The sequence below is a fragment of the Patagioenas fasciata genome, chromosome 5, assembly GCF_037038585.1.
Source record: "Patagioenas fasciata isolate bPatFas1 chromosome 5, bPatFas1.hap1, whole genome shotgun sequence".
NCBI classification, from domain to species: domain Eukaryota; kingdom Metazoa; phylum Chordata; class Aves; order Columbiformes; family Columbidae; genus Patagioenas; species Patagioenas fasciata.
In genome coordinates this window covers 34,559,257-34,579,495 of record NC_092524.1, presented here as the reverse complement: position 1 = coordinate 34,579,495, position 20,239 = coordinate 34,559,257, and positions in this window count along the sequence as shown.

Genomic DNA, 20,239 nt, shown 5'->3' with positions numbered 1-20,239 from the left:
CAAGTTTCCAACTTTTCCTGTGTTCAGAAAGGTTTGCAGAGAAACGAGAGAGGGAGAAATGCCACATATCTATAAGTGGCTGCCCCAGAGAAGTGGGAGCTTCACCACATGCTCCGTGGAGGGGCCAGGGAGGGGAGATCGTTTGCTGGATGATGCCTGTTGTGTGTTTCAAGCAGGCTTTCTCACTGCCCCCAGCCACCAGTGCTGCTCTGGGGCCCTGGGTCTGTGGAGAGGTAGACTTTTGGCTGAGAAACAGAAGTGAAGCCTGGACTAATTGGCATCGAAGAAGAGCTAAGTATGCTCCTCACGAGAGCAGAGACGTTGGGCCTGGTGTCTGGGCTGCCTTATAGTACAGGTGATGAGCGCTGATGGGATGCTGTGATGCCCTGCTCAACAGCACGGCTTCCTTGACCTTGCCGAGCCCAGGTGGTCTTGGAGATCATCAGCAGGGTGCTCCCTCCTAACAGATCCTTTGCTTTCTGTAAGGGAGTAAGAGGTGTTGTACACACTTGAGACATTGATTGCTGGCTACTGGAGTCACGAGAAGAGGAAGGCTACTGCTCCTACTTGTCCCTGCATTTTTTTTTCTCTAAGACTCTGCTCCATAGATCATATGGTTATAAGAGAATCTCATTTTTCAGTTAAGCAAAGTGTGCTTTTCCTGCTAGCTAGTACAGAGAAAAACATGAAAGCATGAACCAAAGACTAGAGATCCAAAAGGCAAAAATGCGGAATTCAACATTATTGGTTTTAATTTTAGAAATTATAGTATTTGACAATATTTTGAAACCTGACTCTCAAATGTTTGGGATTAGCTCTCTGGGAAAGGGGAGGATGTTGGCTCTCTAGTGCCACTTGGGAAATGCCAAGTTCCCAGCCCACAGCTCTGCAGGGGAGGTGTTACTTGGCAAGTACCTAGAGCTTAATCAGAAGTTTGGGACCACCCTCAAGGGGCTCAGGGAGAAAAGCAGATCAGTTTTTCTCTTTCAGTACTCCTGCATGTGGCCGATCCAGCTGGATAGCAGGTCCAGCAGTAACTCCTGGCAGCAGGAAGCTCTCCTCTTCCATGGCTACCTGCTGTCCCGTATGAAATGAGAGTTCAGCCAATGGTACAGGTACTTGTGACAAGTGTCCACCCAACGTAATTTCTACAGTAACTGGTGTCTTCGTGTCTTCCATAACCACTCTCCCCGCCAGCCCTGCAGAAAGGACTGAAATTACCAGGATATAAATTTCACCAACAAAGTGTCCTTCCAGCTGAAGCTTTGCACTGCTCTGTAATAACAACACAGGCACAACCTGTGCTGCTTTGTTTCTCACTGTACTTTATCTGTGGATGGACAATTGCTGTCTCCAGGCCTAGAGAGTGAATGTGGTTAGGTATCTTTTTTTTTTTTTTTCCAAGGCATATGACTCCAAAATTCACTGTCTTTCAGTTTGTGTATATCTAGCTGTGAAATTGTACCCACTAATTGTTACTGAAGTTTGCAGTTGGTTGGTCCGCCAGTACAGTGCTGGGATGCTGGGTGGAGTTGTGCAGCTCCTCCCAAGTTCAGATGTGTTCAAGATGTCTGGCTCAAAGATGACCAGTCTGTCACCTCTAATATTGATGATGAATCCAAACCTTGCAGATTCAAGCTGTGGTACATACGACAGTGTCTGTTGCAAATGCCGCTGTTTCAAAAGGCAAACCAGAATTTCTAAGTGCCACTAAAATGGAAAAGGTGTGGAGCTGGTGGGTGGCAAAGGCTCTTTTGATGAAACTGTTCAAAAAAGTAAGTCTGCTGATGAAGGGAGGGTCCCACAGTCACCTCCAACAGTAGAAGCTGAATGAAAGCAGCAGCAGCAAAAGCCAGCAATGCACCACAAGCTAAGTGTCCAGGCTAAATCAGGCCAACAAAAATAGCTGTGCGGGTGAATGAATATGCCAATCTAAGCCACATTTCCTGAAGCAGTTGAACCCTCAGCCACAAAGCTTGTCCTAGGAAGAAAGGCTGTTGCAATTACGATGTTATGGAAGGACATAGCTCTTCCTTATAGCTGAACTCTATAGGGTTATGACTAGTTTGCATTTGTGAAGTGCATGTTTTTCCATCTCTCTTTAGCACCAAAAAAAGCAAAAAATGGCTGTTTCTGTGCATGTGTGCACTGGTGAGCACATGTATGAGACTAGGAAGAGTGCGCATATTTGTGTGTGCTTGTGGTGGCTTAAGGAATTGTGTACGTGCACAGACACAAGTGCTAGTGAACATGTGAACAAGACATTGAGTGGCCATCATGCGGCTGTGTGAGCATCCCAGACTGCAGAAGGAATGGTGTGGGCTGGAACAGGGTGCGGATTGCGCAAGGGCTGCGCGGGTGCTCGCTGATGTGAGCTGTGCGGCGTGCGGGCCCATGGGGTGGGAGGGCAGAACAACACTGCTGCGCACAAGTGACTGTGCGACCATGGGAAGGGAGGCGAGTGCCAGCACAGAGCAGTGTGTGGGGCACCCTCATGCTGGTGGGGAGATGCAGAAAGGCTTCTTCCCAAATGTTTATACAATACGGTTTGGCTCAGCAAAGAGTTAATGTGGTAAAGAAGAGTCTAGAAGGACTCCTGCCAGCTATAAACAGAGCAATCAGCGTACACAGGATGTGGCAAGCAGCTAAAGGCGTCCCGTTATTAACTTCACTTTTATTTCAAGGGGATTCACTTCTCTGTTCTGTTTCCCATTTGGGAAGTGAAACCTAAGATCACGGCACCATTAAAAAAAAAATGGTCACAGCTCATTTGTTTTTCTACTTTATTCTTTCTTTTCTTTAAAAAGTTACTGTGCTTTTCCTTGACTGTAATTTATTGAAACTTCTGGTAACACATTAAATCTTCACTCTCTTGTTTCTCTCCTGAGGAATTATCTCATTTGCTCTCATTTGAAACTGTTGACTGCGAGGGGAGTGTTTACACCGCACAGCATGCTCACAGTATGGTGCAACACTGAGTGAAGGGAACAACGTGGGTTCCTCCTTAGCACAGCCAGAGCCAGCCTGTGCACTGCTCACAAGGTGCTTTGTAAACATTTATTCATTCTTGTACACACTCTCCCTTCCCTCCCCCATCAGGTGAGGAAATGTTATTGTCACCATTTCACAGATGGAAGAAGTGAAGGCAGATAGGTTGGGTGACTCACCCGCAGCCACTGAGGCAGATCTAGAGCTGAGGTGTTAAGGTCCCAGCCACGTAATTTAACTCAGCAGGTCACGTTCCCACCCAGGGCTGACAACATAGGTAGTGCCTGCTCCATCTACCTGCCACCCACTTGTCCTGTGAAGCAGCAACGCTCATCTCACATTTACAAAATGAGATCAGATTGCTGTGGCTTACTGCATGTGATGGTGTCATCAGAGTGCAATATATTATTATGATATCATGATGTTAGTATGCCTGAAACTAATGCAAGGCCACGCACAGATCAGAGGTAGGCAGTTGAAAATCAGCGACCGTGTGCTCTTCAACCACATCACACACACACGCCCTGTACCAGGGTGTTGGTTGATCCCACTACACTTGCAAGGATCTGCAAACAATCTGCATGCTGAACTGGGTCCCCCCACCTTCACTGTTGGGGCCTGGGTTCATTTCTGCCCCTTACAGTCCCGGTGCGAGTGACTGAAGTAGGAAAGATGGCTCCATCAGGCAGTGGAAGGAAAATGTTTGCTTCTCCAGTGGAAACGGCTCTCAAAGCGCATGGTCAGTAGATAAAGATCATGGCTCACGTTCCCCGGTGAGGCTGGTTGGTTTTGAGTGCTGAGCACTTACTGGAAACCAAGCCTCCTAGATGTGGTTCACTACAAGCACTCGGGAAACTGAGCCTTCTGTGTCTCATCACAGCTGAACATCCAGAGCCACATGTCACCACTGTTTCCTTCTGCCTTGCTATTTAAAATCCTTGCCAATCCTTGCCCCTCCCACACACAATCAAGAGCAACAACAATAAAAAAAAAAACCTGCTTCTTATCATCTTCGTTTGCTTTTCACGCTGTTTACACGGGGCGTGATTTCACTCATGTCCAATTCATCCCAGACAACTCAGATTAGTCAGTTCCACTTTCTGAGACAGGCTGGCCTGGCTGGCGGCTGCTCAGGCCCTGCAGGATGCTGCTGCAACCAACCTCACGCTATAGGGGTGAGGTTAGCTTTCTCTGTATGAATCTTAACTTTCTTTTTTAAATAAAACACTTGGTATTTTCTTGTTTTGAATATAACCTTTGTAACAAGTCATTCAAATGAAGCTGGTGTTGCTTTTTGCCTTGCCATGAGCAAAACTTGTTTCTGTTGCCACGGCAGAGTCTGCAGAAAGATCCTCCTTGATTTCTGTGGGCTTTGAGGCCTCAGGGGCTGTTATCGCACCTGTTGAGAGCAACACCAAAATGCCCACTAATTTCAAGGTGTGAGAGATTAGGGTCTCAGAAATACTTGGAGAGGGGAAGGGAATGCATTTGACTGCCTGGACTGTTCAAAGGCCTCCCTACATCTCCTCCTACTATGGCATGTGGTTTTTGGGGCACACTGGGACTTTACAGCTGTAGGGCAATAGAAAGGCAGAAGAGTCTTGAACATCTGGAAGGAAGATGACTCGCTCTTCTTCCTCTGGCTCTCCTTGAGAGACTAAGTGCCACCCAAACTGTGCCAGAGACCTGGGTTACAGAGAGTCACAACACCACCATTCTGGGCAGTAGCCTCTGGAGTTGAGGTTTCCTTTTCTTGCTGAGGGTTAAATGGGAGTTTTGAGGACATGGAGGAAGGCAGGGTGACCAGCACTGTGACAGGTGGCAGGAGAGAATGGGCTGGTATATGGAAGAGCCTCGAGTCAGCAGCTTTTGTCCACAGAAACAGAAGACCCTCTGTTGTCATACTGGCAGAGAGTTAACCTCATAGTTACAATATTACTGGGCTCTACCTGCTCTTCTCCTTCTGCAGTGCAAGGGGCAAGGGGCTTAGTAGGTCAACTGGCTAGTATCTGACAGCAACTAAAGGGACCTGGTCTAGGCCGAGAATTTGACCTGTGACTCCTTGGTTAGATCCTTTTCCACAGTTCATGTAATTTTTTTACAGCCCTTGTTCATGCTTCAGTGTGTTTAGTGCTAAACAGAACAAAGTAAACACCCTGCAGAGAAGAAAGCCCAGGCCCAAGCTGGGTATGTTCGGTGCAGGCTTCATCGGCTGTCCTGCCGTAACACAAGGTACTCATGTTGCTCCTGAGAGCGGCCTCAGCATTGCTGGCTGGTAAATGCAGATCGACTTCTGAGAACAGTGCAAAACAGTGCCTAAATGTCAGGGGTCCCCAATGGGGAAGACAGCTGTGCCAGCTATGAGAGACAAATAAAGCAACTAGTTGAGAAGGAGTCACAAATCCAGGACAAAAGCCCAGGCAATACCCCGCCTTCTTCTCGTAAGAGGCTTATAGCCAAGACCTCATGGCACTAATAATCAGTGCCCTGGGTAGCACGGGGCTTGTTTGCTGCTGGCATTGCCACTCTGCCTACCCTGGCCACAGACCTCTGGTCCCAGACCTGAGCAACTAAGACTGCAAGTCGCAGTTTTGCTGGCCGAAAGCTTTCTAAATGGAAACAGGGAGCAGTCCTCACTATCTCTACAGGTTCCAGCTTGGCAATATGTGCTACACCCATTCATCTAAATGCAGAATTAGCTCTGAAACTAATGATAAGGCTTTAAATGCCATCACACAGCTAATTTATTTCCCCACTGTCTCAAAGCGCTTCCCAGGTGCTGAAAAGCTTAGCTGCCAAAACCTCCATAGCCTCTGCTGACAACCTCAGCAACGCAGCTCTGCATTGCATCATCTTTCCTACTTGTGCAGGTCCAAAGTGCTTTCAGCCATTAACGTGCTCAGCCTTGGAGCCCCTCGCTGTGGTGGGGGGCTGTTGTCCCCCTGATGCAGCCAAGGAGAGCTGAGGCCCAGCGTGGAGAAATGACTTCTCCCTGCTCACAGGGGAAGGGGGCTCTGGAGCACCACCATCAGCTGGTGCCTGCCGTCTACTGTGCGTGTCTTCCCTCCTCAGAGCAACGTGCTTTGCCGTGATGTCAGTGGAGTTACACAAGTACAAACCAGGCTTGAGTTCACACTACATACAACACATTGGTTATGCTGAAGGCACAAGGTCATCCCACCCTTGGGAAGGAGAGGGAGGACACGGGTGTATATATGCAGACATGAGCACGCCTCAGTGGCTGTCTATAAACACACGTGTACACACAGAGCTTCCATTTGGAGATGTGCCCCACATGGCACGTGTCTGTTCAGGCAGAAAAACATCACTGCTCCAGTTCCTGCAGCAGAATAATTTTTGTTTTTCTCTCTTGCATTCTGGAGTTACTTCTGGTTTGCAAAAATAGCAACTCTCGAGGCAGCCTTCCTGATAGGTGGAATAGTTTCCCCCTGAGAAGAAACTGGTGGAAATCCCCTCTCTTGAGACATTTTTAACTTTGCCAGAAAATGTACAATGGGAGTGACTGCTTTAACTAGCAAGCTGACTGGGGTGAGCTAATGGGTTTTTCCATCTCTGGTGTCTAGTTCCAGGGATTTCCATGAATTGCTCTCAGGACAGACGAAGGCAACAGATTGCGACTGTGGGATCTGCTGTTTCAGCTCCGCTGACACGTCATTCCCTCAGGACACCCAGTGACCTGGTTAATCTAGTTCTTTGCTTCTGACTTCTCCTTGTAAATGATTTATCAACTGGCGTGGATCCCTGTTTGCTTAAGGAGGCGTATGACGACCTCTGGCAGACCGGCTGCACAAAGCTACAGCCCGTGTTTGGCACCCGGCTGCTGGTCTCAGCTCGTGACCCTTGGCATGGGGAGCAGAAGGACAGGAGTCCATTGGAGCCTGGTGGCAAGGGCTGCTGTGGGCAAATGTGGGTGTGTTTACATGGCTCTGTGGAGGGCACCAGGGACTAAGCCATCAGTGAGAGTGCTTGCAGGCTTGCCTCAGCCTGTCCTGACTCCCACAATACAGAGGTCCTGACTGAGTGGCCATAGGAAGCATCAGCTGTGCTGGAGCCAGCCTTCAGGTCCACGTGCTCCAGAGAGAAAATAATGTCTACCACCTTGTCCATCCTCACAAATCGATTGTGGTGACACCGACGTCTGAACCAGACGCAGCTCTGGAGGTCTTCGTCATGCACATACATGCGTCAATACACAAGTCACCACACATGAAACACTGCAGCTAAAAAGAAGATGGTACAGATCTAAACACAAGGACCCAAGCCCAGGAGGCGAGAGATGATCCTGTAAGCTTTATATCCTGCCTTTGTACGTGAGGCTAAAGGAGCGTGGAAAGAGATCAGATATCACAAATTGGGCACCCCCCCCAAAAAAATTGTCTATGGGCAACTCCCTCCCTGCCCTCCCTCCAGGCCAGTTATTGCTGCTTCCTGCTCTGATTGTTTCAAATCCAGTTATCTTGAGTTCTGCCTGTTCTGGCAAATATGGTGCAGTGGAGGGGAGGTCCTGTTCCAGACGATGCTGTATGCATGCCACAGATCACAGAGATTAGCATGGGAGGAATAGCTCAGATGAGCTGCTTGAGGCAGGTATTGGGAAGTTTACAATAGAGATATGTAACAAAATCTTTGTTTTGGAAGATACAAGGCCATGCTGAATTTCCAAATGGCTGGAGGCTGTTTCATAGGGGCAGAGCTTGGTAGAAAGAGAAGCTGAGGAAGCCTGCTCCAGCACCATCTCAGGCAGCCTGGCTCCCAAGAAGGACGGTGTCACACTACCCAAGGGCCACACGTCATCAGGGAGGTCTGGTTCAGGCTGCAGCAAGGAACCTGCAGCCACATGTGGGCAGAAGCAAGGGGCGTGTTTTCTTCTCACATAAGGGTGGATCTGGAGCAGCTTTCAGCTTCCTGGGACCTGAGAGGTAGTTTTGTTTATAGCCCAGGAGGACAGAAGGTGCAGCTCCTGTTCCCTTTCTTGGAGGCACACCACAGCTTCCTTTTCTTGTGCCTCAACAGGAACCGCTGTGTTCACACACCACATGCTGCCACTCTGCGCCTTGTGCAGCACACCAGCATCACAGAAGGACAGACGGCTGGTGGGGTGTGTGAGGGCTAATCCCACCTCACCAGGTGCAGCCATAACTACCCCGTGGTTCAAAACCATGTCCCCAAGAACATATTCAGTCTAGGCTGAGCCCACACACCTGATGATATCCTAGTTGTGGTTGCAGGGCAGAGGGGCAGGAAAGGGAAAGAAAGGATGGCCAGCGAGTTATCCCAAAATAATATTTCCAGCCTTTTAAAATGGGTGGATGTATTTTACGTATAATCTTCAGTGCGGATTCCCAAGTAGTGGTAGATTTCAGGGTTCAGTTTCAATCCAAAACTCACTGAGTGTTCACACCACCTCTTCCATACAGTCTTGCTCTCCAAACAGCAGAGAAGAGCCTGGTCCATGTAGAAGCTATATTCTTACCAGCAGCACAAGTACTCATGGCTTTGCAAACTCAAACCTGTTTACTGAGGAGAAAACAGACGTAGAGTGATGCGAGTAGTGCAAAACTCCCCAAAAGCATTCCCCTGTCCCCAGGGCACTGAAACAAGAGCCGAGTTTTCTCATTGACCTCTTTTGTGGCAGGTGCACAGATTTAGCAATGGCACGTGAAAGAGGGCACCGGGAAACTCTTTGGCAGAGCCAGAACTGGAACCTGCTTCCTCTCATCTCCAGTCTCCCAGGTTGGGGGAAAGATTGCTTCCAGGTACCTGTCTTTGTCCTGGTCCTGGCAACACAAGACCACTTTCTGGTCCATTCTCTGTCTATCCCAAAGGGGGTTTAATTTGCATTTTTTACTACAGCCAAACAGATATTTTAATTGAGCTGTTCACGCAGAAATCATTTGATTTAGCTGTTTTAGTTTTGGTGTGCTACAATCACCCAGCTGGCAGAGCAGTTCAATGTAAGACAGAGAGAAGTCACGTACCTCTCAGCTGGGTCTTACTATAGGAGATCCTACCGGGATGCTCCAGGTCGAGGCTACAGCTACCTCCAGTGTAGTCAAGGCATCCTCCTTCACCAGCACTGGTCTGGGAAGACTGGCTCAGAGTTAAGAGGCAGCCGATCCCAGTGTCTTATCCAGGTCCACTGCTGATGAGCTTCACATTAAATCTACTGGCAAGATCTAACAAGATTGCATGCAGAAGGGCATAGTTATGGATGAATAGAAGTTAGGGAAATGATAACCTGTTTTTCTTGGGCTTGGTCCAGTATTCACTAAAGGGATTTCCATAAGCATTAGTAGGATTCAAATCAGACCACAAATTTCTTGCAAACTTTCTTCTGCTTTATTAAAGCAGAAAAAAACCCCATCACCAGACCAAAAAAAAAGTATTTTAAAAGTTGTTTCCCATTTTTCTTATGTACTTAGTCTCCTTTCTGCTCTTTCTCAACACGGGGAAGAAGATAGCCCAACTCTGACAAGACTGATCTGACACCTGCCTATAATGTGAGATATGCATTCCTGAGCTCCCCAGCTTTGCTGCCCATGGAGGACAACTGAATCAGCCCTGCTTCGCTTCTAGGCTCATCACTTGTACTGGGCACTGGCTTGACAGAATTATGCACTGAGAGGATGTTCTTTCTATCTTCCTATTTCTTCCTCAAACTATCAATTAAAAAAATGTCACATTTCTGTAGCCTGTGGATGTCATCTGCCTTATTTGCACGCTTTGTTCATGCGGGTTGTGACACACACTTCCCGCAAGTCGTCCAGGGAGGAGCATTACAGGTATCGAGGCACTTAAAGATGCCGGCAGAGTGCCTAATTGGATTTCAAAAGGGCATTGCTCCTGCTGCCTTTTGATTTCAATCAGATTGGACATGTAAACCCCAGTTCCCGTCTCTAGATACCAAACACCTTTAAAGTCTGGTTGACAGCCTCAGTTCCCTCTTAGACTACAGCACTTAGCTCTTAGGGTCTTGCGAGGATGAAAGAAGTGATGACTATGAGTTCTGAGGAAACATAGAAATGGGGTCAACTAAGTAACTTTTAAGTCAATTAGAAAGACTGTCTATTAACACCTCCTGCTAATAGGCAGCTTTGACAGATTCCCACTGCCAGTATCACCATTCACACAAGAAAATATTTATGACTCTTCTCCCTCCAAAGGCCGGTTTATCTCATGTAAAATAGAGAGAGCATGAAGAAGATACATCTATCAGCAGTAGGAACATTAACTCTCCCTTTTTGTCCCCATGCTTAAAGAAGAAAAGAAGCATTCAAACCTTAAAGTGGAAAGTTAATCACACAGAGTGGCTGTGGATAGGAGCCATTAAATGCCTGGCTGCATTTTTTAATTGAAACAATAAAGCAATTTTCCATACAAATAGCTTTGGCAAAGTGAGGTTTAGGTTCTGTGGAAGTTCACAGTCATGCTTCCCTAAAGGTCAAGTACAGCAGCAAAGCCTTTGACCCTTCTGATCACAGAGAAGGCACTGGCTCTCAGCCCAGGGCAGCTGCTGGTGCACCAGGCAAAGCACACACCAAACGTGTGCAGGCGTGAGGCCTCCAGGAGCTGCCGCCTCTCTGATGGCCACGCAGCTTCAGAAATGCCGGAGTCAATTCCCAGGTAACGATTCCTGGTCTGGTGCAGGCAAGTTCAGAGTCCAGAGTGGGCAAATCCTTAGTTTTCATTTTGAACAAGAAGAGAGGAAAAACAAATCCAGTTTGTTTTCAGTGCATTTTGGGCTACTGAAGTGCCAGGTCTGTCTTTATGCCCCATTTTTGAAAGGAAGGCGTTTCTGTGTTTTTCAGCATTTTGGCATGTGAGCAATAGGGCTGCCATCTAGAGGCCAAAGCGACTTTCTAGCACATTCCCTTGGACAGCAATGGCACTGGCAATAACCTCCCCTCACTACTTCCTTATAAAGGATTTCTCATTTCTAAATAAAATTGCTGTTGTACAAAGCACTTCTCCATCGACATCTCTCATTCAAGAATTGCATATCCTACCTAAACTAATCTGTCTATATGGGCTATATAGCTAATGTACCCATCATAGGAATGAAGGACAGTGTGAAACATGGGATACTAAGCAGAGCCTTGGAGAGATATTTGAGGGGCTCTGGGAGCTCTAGCCTTCTAGTAGTGGTATTAAATGTGTGGTTTTGAAAGAGTTATAGGAGGGAGACTTGTGTATGAGACAGGGCTTTGTGCTGCCCTCTAAGTCACATCAAGCTCTATAGCTGCAGAGCAGGCATGATTTTCATTTGCTCATCCCATTGCTGCTCCTCACTACTGCCAGGCTTGGGAAGAGTTTGCTCTGAAAGTGCCCCAGAACTGCATCTATTTTGGCTCCAAACGTGCTTTTCTCCCACCCCTACAGCAATCTTATTCCTCTCTCACAACAAGTAGGGGGACCAGGTCTGCTGAGACCAGCAGCAAGCTCTGGCTACCTAGGCCCGCACACCACCCTTTCAAACCTGTCCCTGAACTGAATCCTGCAAGTCAAACTGATTCAAAATCCTGGCAACTGGAACCAGTGTAAAATTTGTCTTGGTGGTTACAGTCTGTACAGAAAAGTCACAGCTTATGCTCCTTCCCCATGGTTGCTCCTCTGGATTGCTACCTGATCTTCTCTCTAGTCTGCCTTAGGAATGGCTTCTCCTTGTGTATTTCCCTACAGCAGGTGTAGGAGTCATTTAATACTGACAAATGTTAAAAGGAACGAGGCAGAGAACATTCATGGCAGCCTATTGCTCTCCACAATGCCCCATGCTAATTCGAGGTGTGTTAAACCCTTCGACCTCCCACACACCTTGAGTGGCTGAGCAGGTTGAAGTGGAGCAGGAAACTGAGGGTTGCACAGTGATCACTTGAGCCTTGCAGCTGGAGAACCCCAATCAAGTGCCCTTGCAAAGCACTTCAGTTTTGCTTGCACACAGTCTGCCCTGTGCCCTGCACCCACTGTATTGCAAAATCCCCCACTGATGTGACTAAGAGTCATGCTCTGCAGCCTCAGCTTCGGTTTCTCGTTCTCGCAGCCCTGAAATGGAGACAGGGAAGTGTTAGACACTTTCTGTTCTCCTTACCTCGGGCTCTCTGACCATGGGTGTTTTTGAGTCCAAGGAGCTGGAGGGACGTTTCAGTCAATACTATTGCGTGAGTGGCTAAATAAAAACAGATCTGAACTCAGTCAGCGCTGCTTACATCAAGGAAAGGAGAAGCGGCCGTTGACTCCAGCAAGCACTAGCGAAGTTCTGCAAGAGGTGGCTAAAAATAGGGCTGCCCCCTACAACACTTCCGTCCTGCCTTTGACATACTCGCAGCTTTCACATCCCATCGGCCTCGCTGTTTCCTTGTCGCGGGCTTGCCTCACACCCCAGCGTCACGAGCAGCCCTTCCTGCCTGCCGGCAGCCTCAGGGGCTCTGAAGTGTGAGCAGCTCCCTCCCACCCTGCTGTGAGCAGCCACTTCCCCTGCTTTCCATACGTGTGCGGTCTGTTGCAAATGAGAAGTGGGGCAAGGCCCCAGTGACGGTCTCGCCCTAAGCAGACACTCAAAGTCCCAGAGATACTGAAGACCAGAAAAGCTTTCCACAAGGGAATGTTTTCTTGGTAAATGAAATGGTGGGGAAGTATTTGTTTGAATACGCAGGGATAATATTCCCAAACACTGCCTTTGAATTTTGGTGCTTATTCTTGGAGAACTCAGAATTGAAAATGGCCTGAACCTGCTTCTTGGAATAAAAAGGAAAACAAGTGAAGCCATGATGCAGAGGAAGGGATGTGAAGGGGAACTTTTCTGCATGGTCTGAGGCTCAGAGGCCCTTGCCCCTGGGGCCAGGGAGATGGCTGCTAGCAAGCCAATGGTATTGCGTGGATGTTGGATGATGGCACATGGAAGATGGAGGTGTGTTAGCAAGGCACTGTAGGAAGAGCAAGAGTGTTGTCAGTGCTGCTACTGGTGATGAGGAAGAACTGGGCACCTTCAGGGGAGGTGGTGGATGCTGTCTTGGGATGCTTGCCTCTGTGGAGTCCTGATATTGGCAGAGGACTGGAGTGTGGAGAGGCTGCCTTGAGGAGGTGGCTTGGTGAGGGCCAGAGGTCTCTGGGCAAGGCACACCCGGAGAAAGAGCTCTCAGCTAGCCCACAGGACAGCCTCCAGGGAATGACAGCCCTGTTACAAGACGGCTGCTTCAGGGCACTGGGTGGTAAAACATAGCAGAAAAGCATTCCACACAGAAGTCACACACAGACAGCAAGAAATTTTCTCCAGACCAAGCCAAAAGCTCTTTCCTGAAGCCTCTTTCTCACCAGACTCCTTTGGAGGGGAGGCAACATTTAGAGTACACCTAACACTGGCTAGAAACGGGGTCATGGCGGGAGAAGGGTGCAGCTCCAGTTCTGGGAAGCAGCTGTAGGTACATGGGGTGGGGGGGGGTGGGGAGGATAAGGATGCTGAGGTGGCTGGTTCCTCAGTAGACAATTTTACATTTCTCAGTCTAGTGCAGAAGAGAAACATTTGTAAGTTCTTGCTACTTCTAAGCCTTGCTAACCACTCTCAAGACTAGCCTGTGCAGGTTTGTGGTTTTTACCGTTGCAATTTAGTATCTGGATCTCAGTTCAATCTCTTTGTCTCCTGCACTTGCCCTGCCAGCAGTCACAAAGATGGGCGACTTGGGCCCTTGGTGAAGCTGTACCTCTGTGTCCTTCAGAAGCTGTTGTGCGGATCTGGGGAGCTACCCCAGGGCTGCAGCTGGGCTGGAGAAACAGGTCAGCAGCCCTTCAGGTCAGTCCTCACAGTGGCCATCATGGCAGAGGGACTTCCAAAGGCTTGAGGAAGTGATGGAGAGTCAGAGGGATGGATAGGACACAGAATAACAGAACACACAGACATGTCTTGCAGCAGGTCCTTTGAGAGAGCTGCACAAGGCTCAGCTCCTTGGTTGATTTTTGAGGCACCCTCCCTGCTCCCCCACCTCTTCCTTCCGCTCCCTGACAGGTGAGCACGCAGGAAACCACACGAGGGGAGGAAGGCAGAGTTTCCAGTGCTCTAGTCAGGGGTGTTGTTATGGTTTTGTGTGCGTGTGTGTGTTTTTTTCTTTCACAAAGGCCACGGTTTGGGTCACCAGGGCTCTGTTGAGACGGATTTTGGCAGTTTGTGGCAGCGCGGGCGCAGCCGTGCGGCGGTGTCACAGCGCCACCTGGTGGGAGCCCCGCCCGCCGCCGCGGACGGCGGGAACGGAGGGCCCGGGGCAGCCCCTGAGGGACCCGGCCCGGGACCCCCACGGCAGCAGAGGTGAGGCCTTTGCCGTGCTCACGGTGCGCTGGCCCTTGGCAAGAGCTCTGGAAGGGCTGGATGCTCTTTGGAAGCACAGCCTGCTGCCATCCTGCAAACCGTTCTGGTCTTTGTCACAAGGTTTCTAGAGGTATTTGTGTGGTCCAGTACCTCTGTGTGTGTGTCTGTGTGCTTTTTTAAATTTCCATGCTGTCAAATTCCAAAGGCCACAATTTGCAAATCACAATAGATACCTGCTTTCTCTCCCTTTTTTGGTGCCAGATAAAAGCTGTTAACGTAAATATGAAATTTCTAAATGACAAAATAGTATTTGTGTATATCTCCAAGGTTCTGGTTCCTCGAATAGCATTATTTATGCTGGTAGGACGTAATGAAATGTTTGCCATCTTATAAAAGCCCGTACTAAGGAATGAACTGCATTTTTCATACTTGGCTGTCCCCCCTGCATTCAGTCCAGTCACGCACCTCTGACTGGTCTGCTAATATGTCAAACCTCTCACCTGTTTAATGCAGTGGCTGTTGAAATACGTACCAACAAGTTAGGTTTCCATTCATTTCCAAAGCCTTAGACTTGTTATTTAAATGCCAAGAGCCAACTATTACCAGGGGTTATTGTAGAGTGGTAGCAGACTGGTCTGTTACTAGGGCTGTATTTCAGTTGCCTTAATGTCTTGTTTGCTTGTTGTTTGTTTGGTTTTTTTTTCCTGATGTTGGAGTGTTCCACAATGGGGTTAGTTTGAAAGAATGTCTGTCTTCTGTTTGGTCATTTTAATACTTATTTATACTTCAAGTGATCTATTTGCCCTTAAACACTGCTATTTGTAATATTGTTTGAAGCTGGCTTAGCAGTTCCTTCTGAAGGAATAAATGACTAGCGATAACAGCGATGTGTTTCTCCTCAAGGACAGATACTTTGTGCAGATGCCTTTACTGTTTCTTCTTGGTCACTGCAATTGAGTCCTTTGGATGCTAGTGGTGGGGTTTGCATACTGGTGAATATATCGTGAATTGTTGGTACAACATGTCATACATTGTTGATACGACATCCTCAGACACATGGTGTGAACTGTGGGGTTGTCATATGCAGGGACAGGAGGTGAACTCAATGATCCTTGTGGGTCCCTTCCAACTCAGGACATTGATTCTATGATTCAATGATCTAACAACCTTCACATGATCTGATAATAAGGTGTGCTAAAACTTCCCTCAGGCACGGCATCGCAGCTGGCGCTCTGGTACCCTGAGATCTGATTGCCTAAATACTGAACAAACCCCACTCTTAGGAAACTACACAGTCATGGTGAAGAAGCGTGTGGGGCAGCTTTAGACCCAAGTCCAAGGTAGTCCTGGCCGCTACGTAACGCCACAACTTCTTCCCCGTGAGTACAAGCAGAAACCACACTCACCACACTCTATTTCTGCACACAGCTATTGCTGTTGTTCAGGAAGTCCAGACAAATGCAGGGTAGGAAAGTGCACAGTGCAGGTTCGCGAGGCCTTAGCGGATGGAGTTTAGTAAATCCACTCACAGTTTGCAAGGTGTTCACTGGGAGATTTGGGGTATCAAAAGTTATATACTAGGTATCATCCATTCTCACGGGGAAATACAGTATAGTGTGATTATTTTGGTGTTCAAGGATGAGAGTTACAAGCTACTGTGCTAAAAAAAACTCAGGAGAGTATGTACAATGAGCAGATGTGGATTTTAGACCATCCAAGTGCCAGAACTGGGAAAAGGTAAAGCAATTTAAAACAAATGGAGGGCAGATAAAGGCAGAAAGCTTGCAGCGAGCATTTTGGCAAACCTGAAGACCATGATCAGCAGTGGTTCTTGCACAGTGCTAGAAATAGGCTCTGAGAATTTGAAGGAAAAGAACAAGGAAGCTTTTAAAACATATTAAAAACTTGGGTTTTTTTTACCACATCACTTTTCAGTTAGGCATCCACAGGAACTGGCAGTGATGCAGAGAACATGGCAATGGCCATGTTAAGAAACAGCAGTTTGTTAAACAGCCAGTGTGATTGGAAGCTTTATTGGGAAAAAGACATAGAATGAAGAAAGCCAAGTGCAATCAAAAACAACACTTCAGGCTGAAGCACTAGGTGTTGTGTTTAACTCCAGCTCTGCTAAATTCCATCTTTGGTGAGAGGCATGGTAGGGCCAGGCTGTCTAGCGAGGCCAGATACTGGTTGTCTGGTGGTCAGTGCCAGAAGGACAGATTGCCCATGGCCTAGGCAGGCACAGTCTGCTTTGGGGAGCTCTGACTGGTAGCTGGAATGCTGCTGGCTTGGATTCCTGATGTCCTGAGGCACTTACAAAAATTCCAACCAGAAGTCACGGTGCTGAGTGGGGCCTAGATCCACAGTCCCATTCACTGAGTTTGAGGAATACTTCTTTCAGCTATAGAAGTGACATGCAAATATTTAATCCACTTTCCTTCCTTTACCTGTATAGCTTTTCCTTACATGTCTTTCCTGCCATCACTGTGCCAGCATATGCTGCACCACTGCCACCCTACCTCCCCAGCTAAAACCTGACTCAAATTTTAACAACGATTTGGGTACCTCTGCTTTCAGTGCTCTACAGTGGGAGCATTTTCAGATTTTAATAACTTCGGCTAGAGTCAATAGGTACTCACTTTCTTTAAAAGAGTGTACTGCTACATCTTACCTCTATGAACCACAAAGTAATGTCCAAGAGAAGTCAGTTGCCTTAGAATGTCAGAGAGCTGGCTGTTGGGTAAAACAAATCCAGTGTGCGTGTAGGATACTGCTGAACCTGATCTGAGGGTCTCCAGTGACGTATCAGACCTACATACACACATACAGAGCAATCCTTCGTCTAAACTGAAACATCTACTCTAAGCATATTGATCTGGATCTATCCAGATCAACCTGCCACTGCCAAATGCCCACTGAGTGCAAGGGTTTTCTAGAGTGAAAAAAGAGAGACATCCCTGGTTACAGGAAAAAGCCATCACACAACATGAAAGTATCATTCATTAGCAATGAAACTCTGTCTTCTATTTTAAGCCCCACATTAATCTTGAAGAACAGGTTCTACCCTGCACTCTTCTCCTCTCCCTCATGGTTTTGGCTTTAAGCCCAGCAAATCAATAATAGTGATTGTCCTTTGAACGTCTTTAGACTACCCAGACACACAGTTAGCATTAGCTAGTATTTCACTACAGCATATAATTTGTCCTTGTTTTTAACCCAGGCCTCCAACCTGTTAACCCTTGTGCTTTCCTCTTGGTGCTGACTCTGTCCCAGGCTTGAAAGGCTCCCATGTGGAGTCAGTGTTTCTGCTGTATCACCTCCTTTAAACTGACGGTCACAGAGCGCTCTGCTTGTGCTGCTCCCCCAGCTATAGCCCTCTGCCAGGCATAACTGTTAGCTAATCAGTGTCATTGTCCTAGGAAATCACCCTCAGGGGGAAAGGCTAGCAACTCTCTTGCAGATTTGCAAACAGAGGGGGTGGAGGGGTAGCTGATTGCAGGGCTGGTAAAATGGGAAACGTACCCTCAGGTACTGTACACACAGAACATTTAGTCTCCCAGCAAACAATGGCTAAGGAAGGGGAATGGAGGGAACAGACTGGAAAGAACAAGCTTGCAAAATCCTTGTAAGAAAACTGAAGCCACTTAGGAACTATACAGCACTCAGCTATAAGATCAGGATGCAGCAGGAGGAGCAGGCAGAGCGGAGAACTTCCCACCTCAGAACTCATCGACCTCGACCCTCTGCTAGAGCAGTGGCAGATCTCTGCGGGTACAGATCCTGGGGCATTTCTTCCTACTTCGAAGCAAGCTGCTACTTCACCTCGTTTTTGAAAAAGAAACTTATCTCCTGAGAGGAACCAAAACCCTTCTGAGCCCATTTCATGGCTCCAGAGGCAGCAGCAGCAAGTACAGGCACTAGATGGCTGAAGCCAGAGCTGAACCTGTTCAGTGAGGAGTCCTGGCCTTGGCTGCATGCACATTCCTCCTCCTGATCTACTGGTTTGGCAGCTGCAGGTGAACATCCCCACCACTTGCTTTCCTTTTTGCATCTGTAAAGCAGAGATGTGATGTGGCTGAGTATAATAAACTTTTATCCTCACAAAGCGCTGGGATACCCTTAGATGAAGAGCCCTGTGTTAAATTGATAAAAATGTAATTAATAATAAAAAAGTGCCATAAACATCACAGAAAATACACTCTTATTTTTGGAGCTGGATGTGCCAGTTGCCAAAATGCAACTAATTGCAGTGTTCAACTTCAAGCTGTGCCCTGTGCTGCCAACAGTTGCATGCTGTAGCATGAGGCTTCCTTTGGGATGGAAATGTCCTGTGATAAGAGAAGCACAAGAAATCCCAGACAGAAGGAGAGTGATGGTGTTCTGTTTGAAGACTGTCTGCTTGGAGACCAGAATGGGAGGATAAAGTCAGGAAAAATAGGATACTTGTGTCTATGAGGGAGGCAAATAGGGTCACAAGGGAGTTATACCCCAGGTCATAATTCCATGTCCTCCCTCCCAGAGAGGACTGGAAAAAGCAGTATGGCAGAAGACCCAAAGTACCCACGTTTTGTGATGTTATTGAATTGGCTTCTGAAGGATCAGATGAGCATCAGAGCCAGCGCAAGACAAGGGGTGGGCACAGGGATGGCACCTTGTCTTGCCAGCAGCAAGCTGCTAGATGATCCCAGCCATATTTCCCAACTGCACCCCTAAGGTACAAGTGGAATCTTTGAATCAGATATAAGTTTAACATTTGTATTGTCTTATGTCACCTCCATTTGCTGACGAGAAATTTATGAAAACTGCTCTTCAAGGATCAGATTAGCAGTATAAGGGTAGGAGTAATGACAGATTTACTTGTAGATGCATCATGACTTCAGAGCTTTGTTCCTTTCAGCTTTGCAGGGCTGGGAGAAGCAGCTTTCTGCCAGTTGGAAAGGATGATTTCCAGCTTTCTCACGGAAAGTGTCAGATGTTGGAACATGCTGCCTGTAAAAGATTACTTTAATACATTAAAGAAGTCTATTTACCAATGTTTTAAAGCAAAGCTTACATTCCTGTGCTCCGTAAAGTTGGAATTAAGGCACCTGATATAGATAAATTATTTGTTCCAACAGAGTCTAAAGATGCTTTATTTTTAAAATAATCTGATTTCTGAAATACATTAATAGTTCAGCCAAGTTTCAGACTATAATGTGTTCCCTAGTCTACTAAGCAAGTCTATGTCTACCAATCAAGATGCCTACTTGTAGATAACATCTTTTCCCAGGAACACAACTTCAGTGTTCTTTAGACCTTTTGCTCACATACATTTTAAGGGATTTAGCTTTTTTGACATGGAAAATATCGTGGAAGAAAAAGACATGTGCACAATAAATAAAAATTTGGGCTTCAATATCCATTATTTCTACAGGCACCTAAATTAATACACCAAAAGAAATAACTAAGAGCTGAGTAACCAGGGGCTCAACCTCCCCTCTAAGCTGTGTTAGCTGCTGAAGATTCCTATCCTTGCCCTTCAAATAAACAGAGAAAGCTGCGAAGTTCACATCTACCATAAACAAATCTTTCCCCAGAGAAAGATCAGATTTTATATTCTTAAGATTTCAAAAGCTCACCTTTTCCTCACCTGAACACCTTTGTATATCTTACGGGAACAATGACCCGCTGCATGCCACCTTGACAAACATGTAAAAAAAAATAGTGAGAGGTCTATTTCCATTGTGTCACACTGCATTGGTAACACACACACCATCCTGCATAATTTTACCTATAGGAAGACTCCAACACCTATGAGTAATATTTAGTTGTTGGTTCCTCTGTTTGAACAGGTGGACAAGAAGATATCACACAAAGTCTGTCTGGAAGGACTGCAGAAATACTGTCTGCCATCTGTGCAAACAGCCACTGATGGCCACGACAGTAAAACCTTACTCT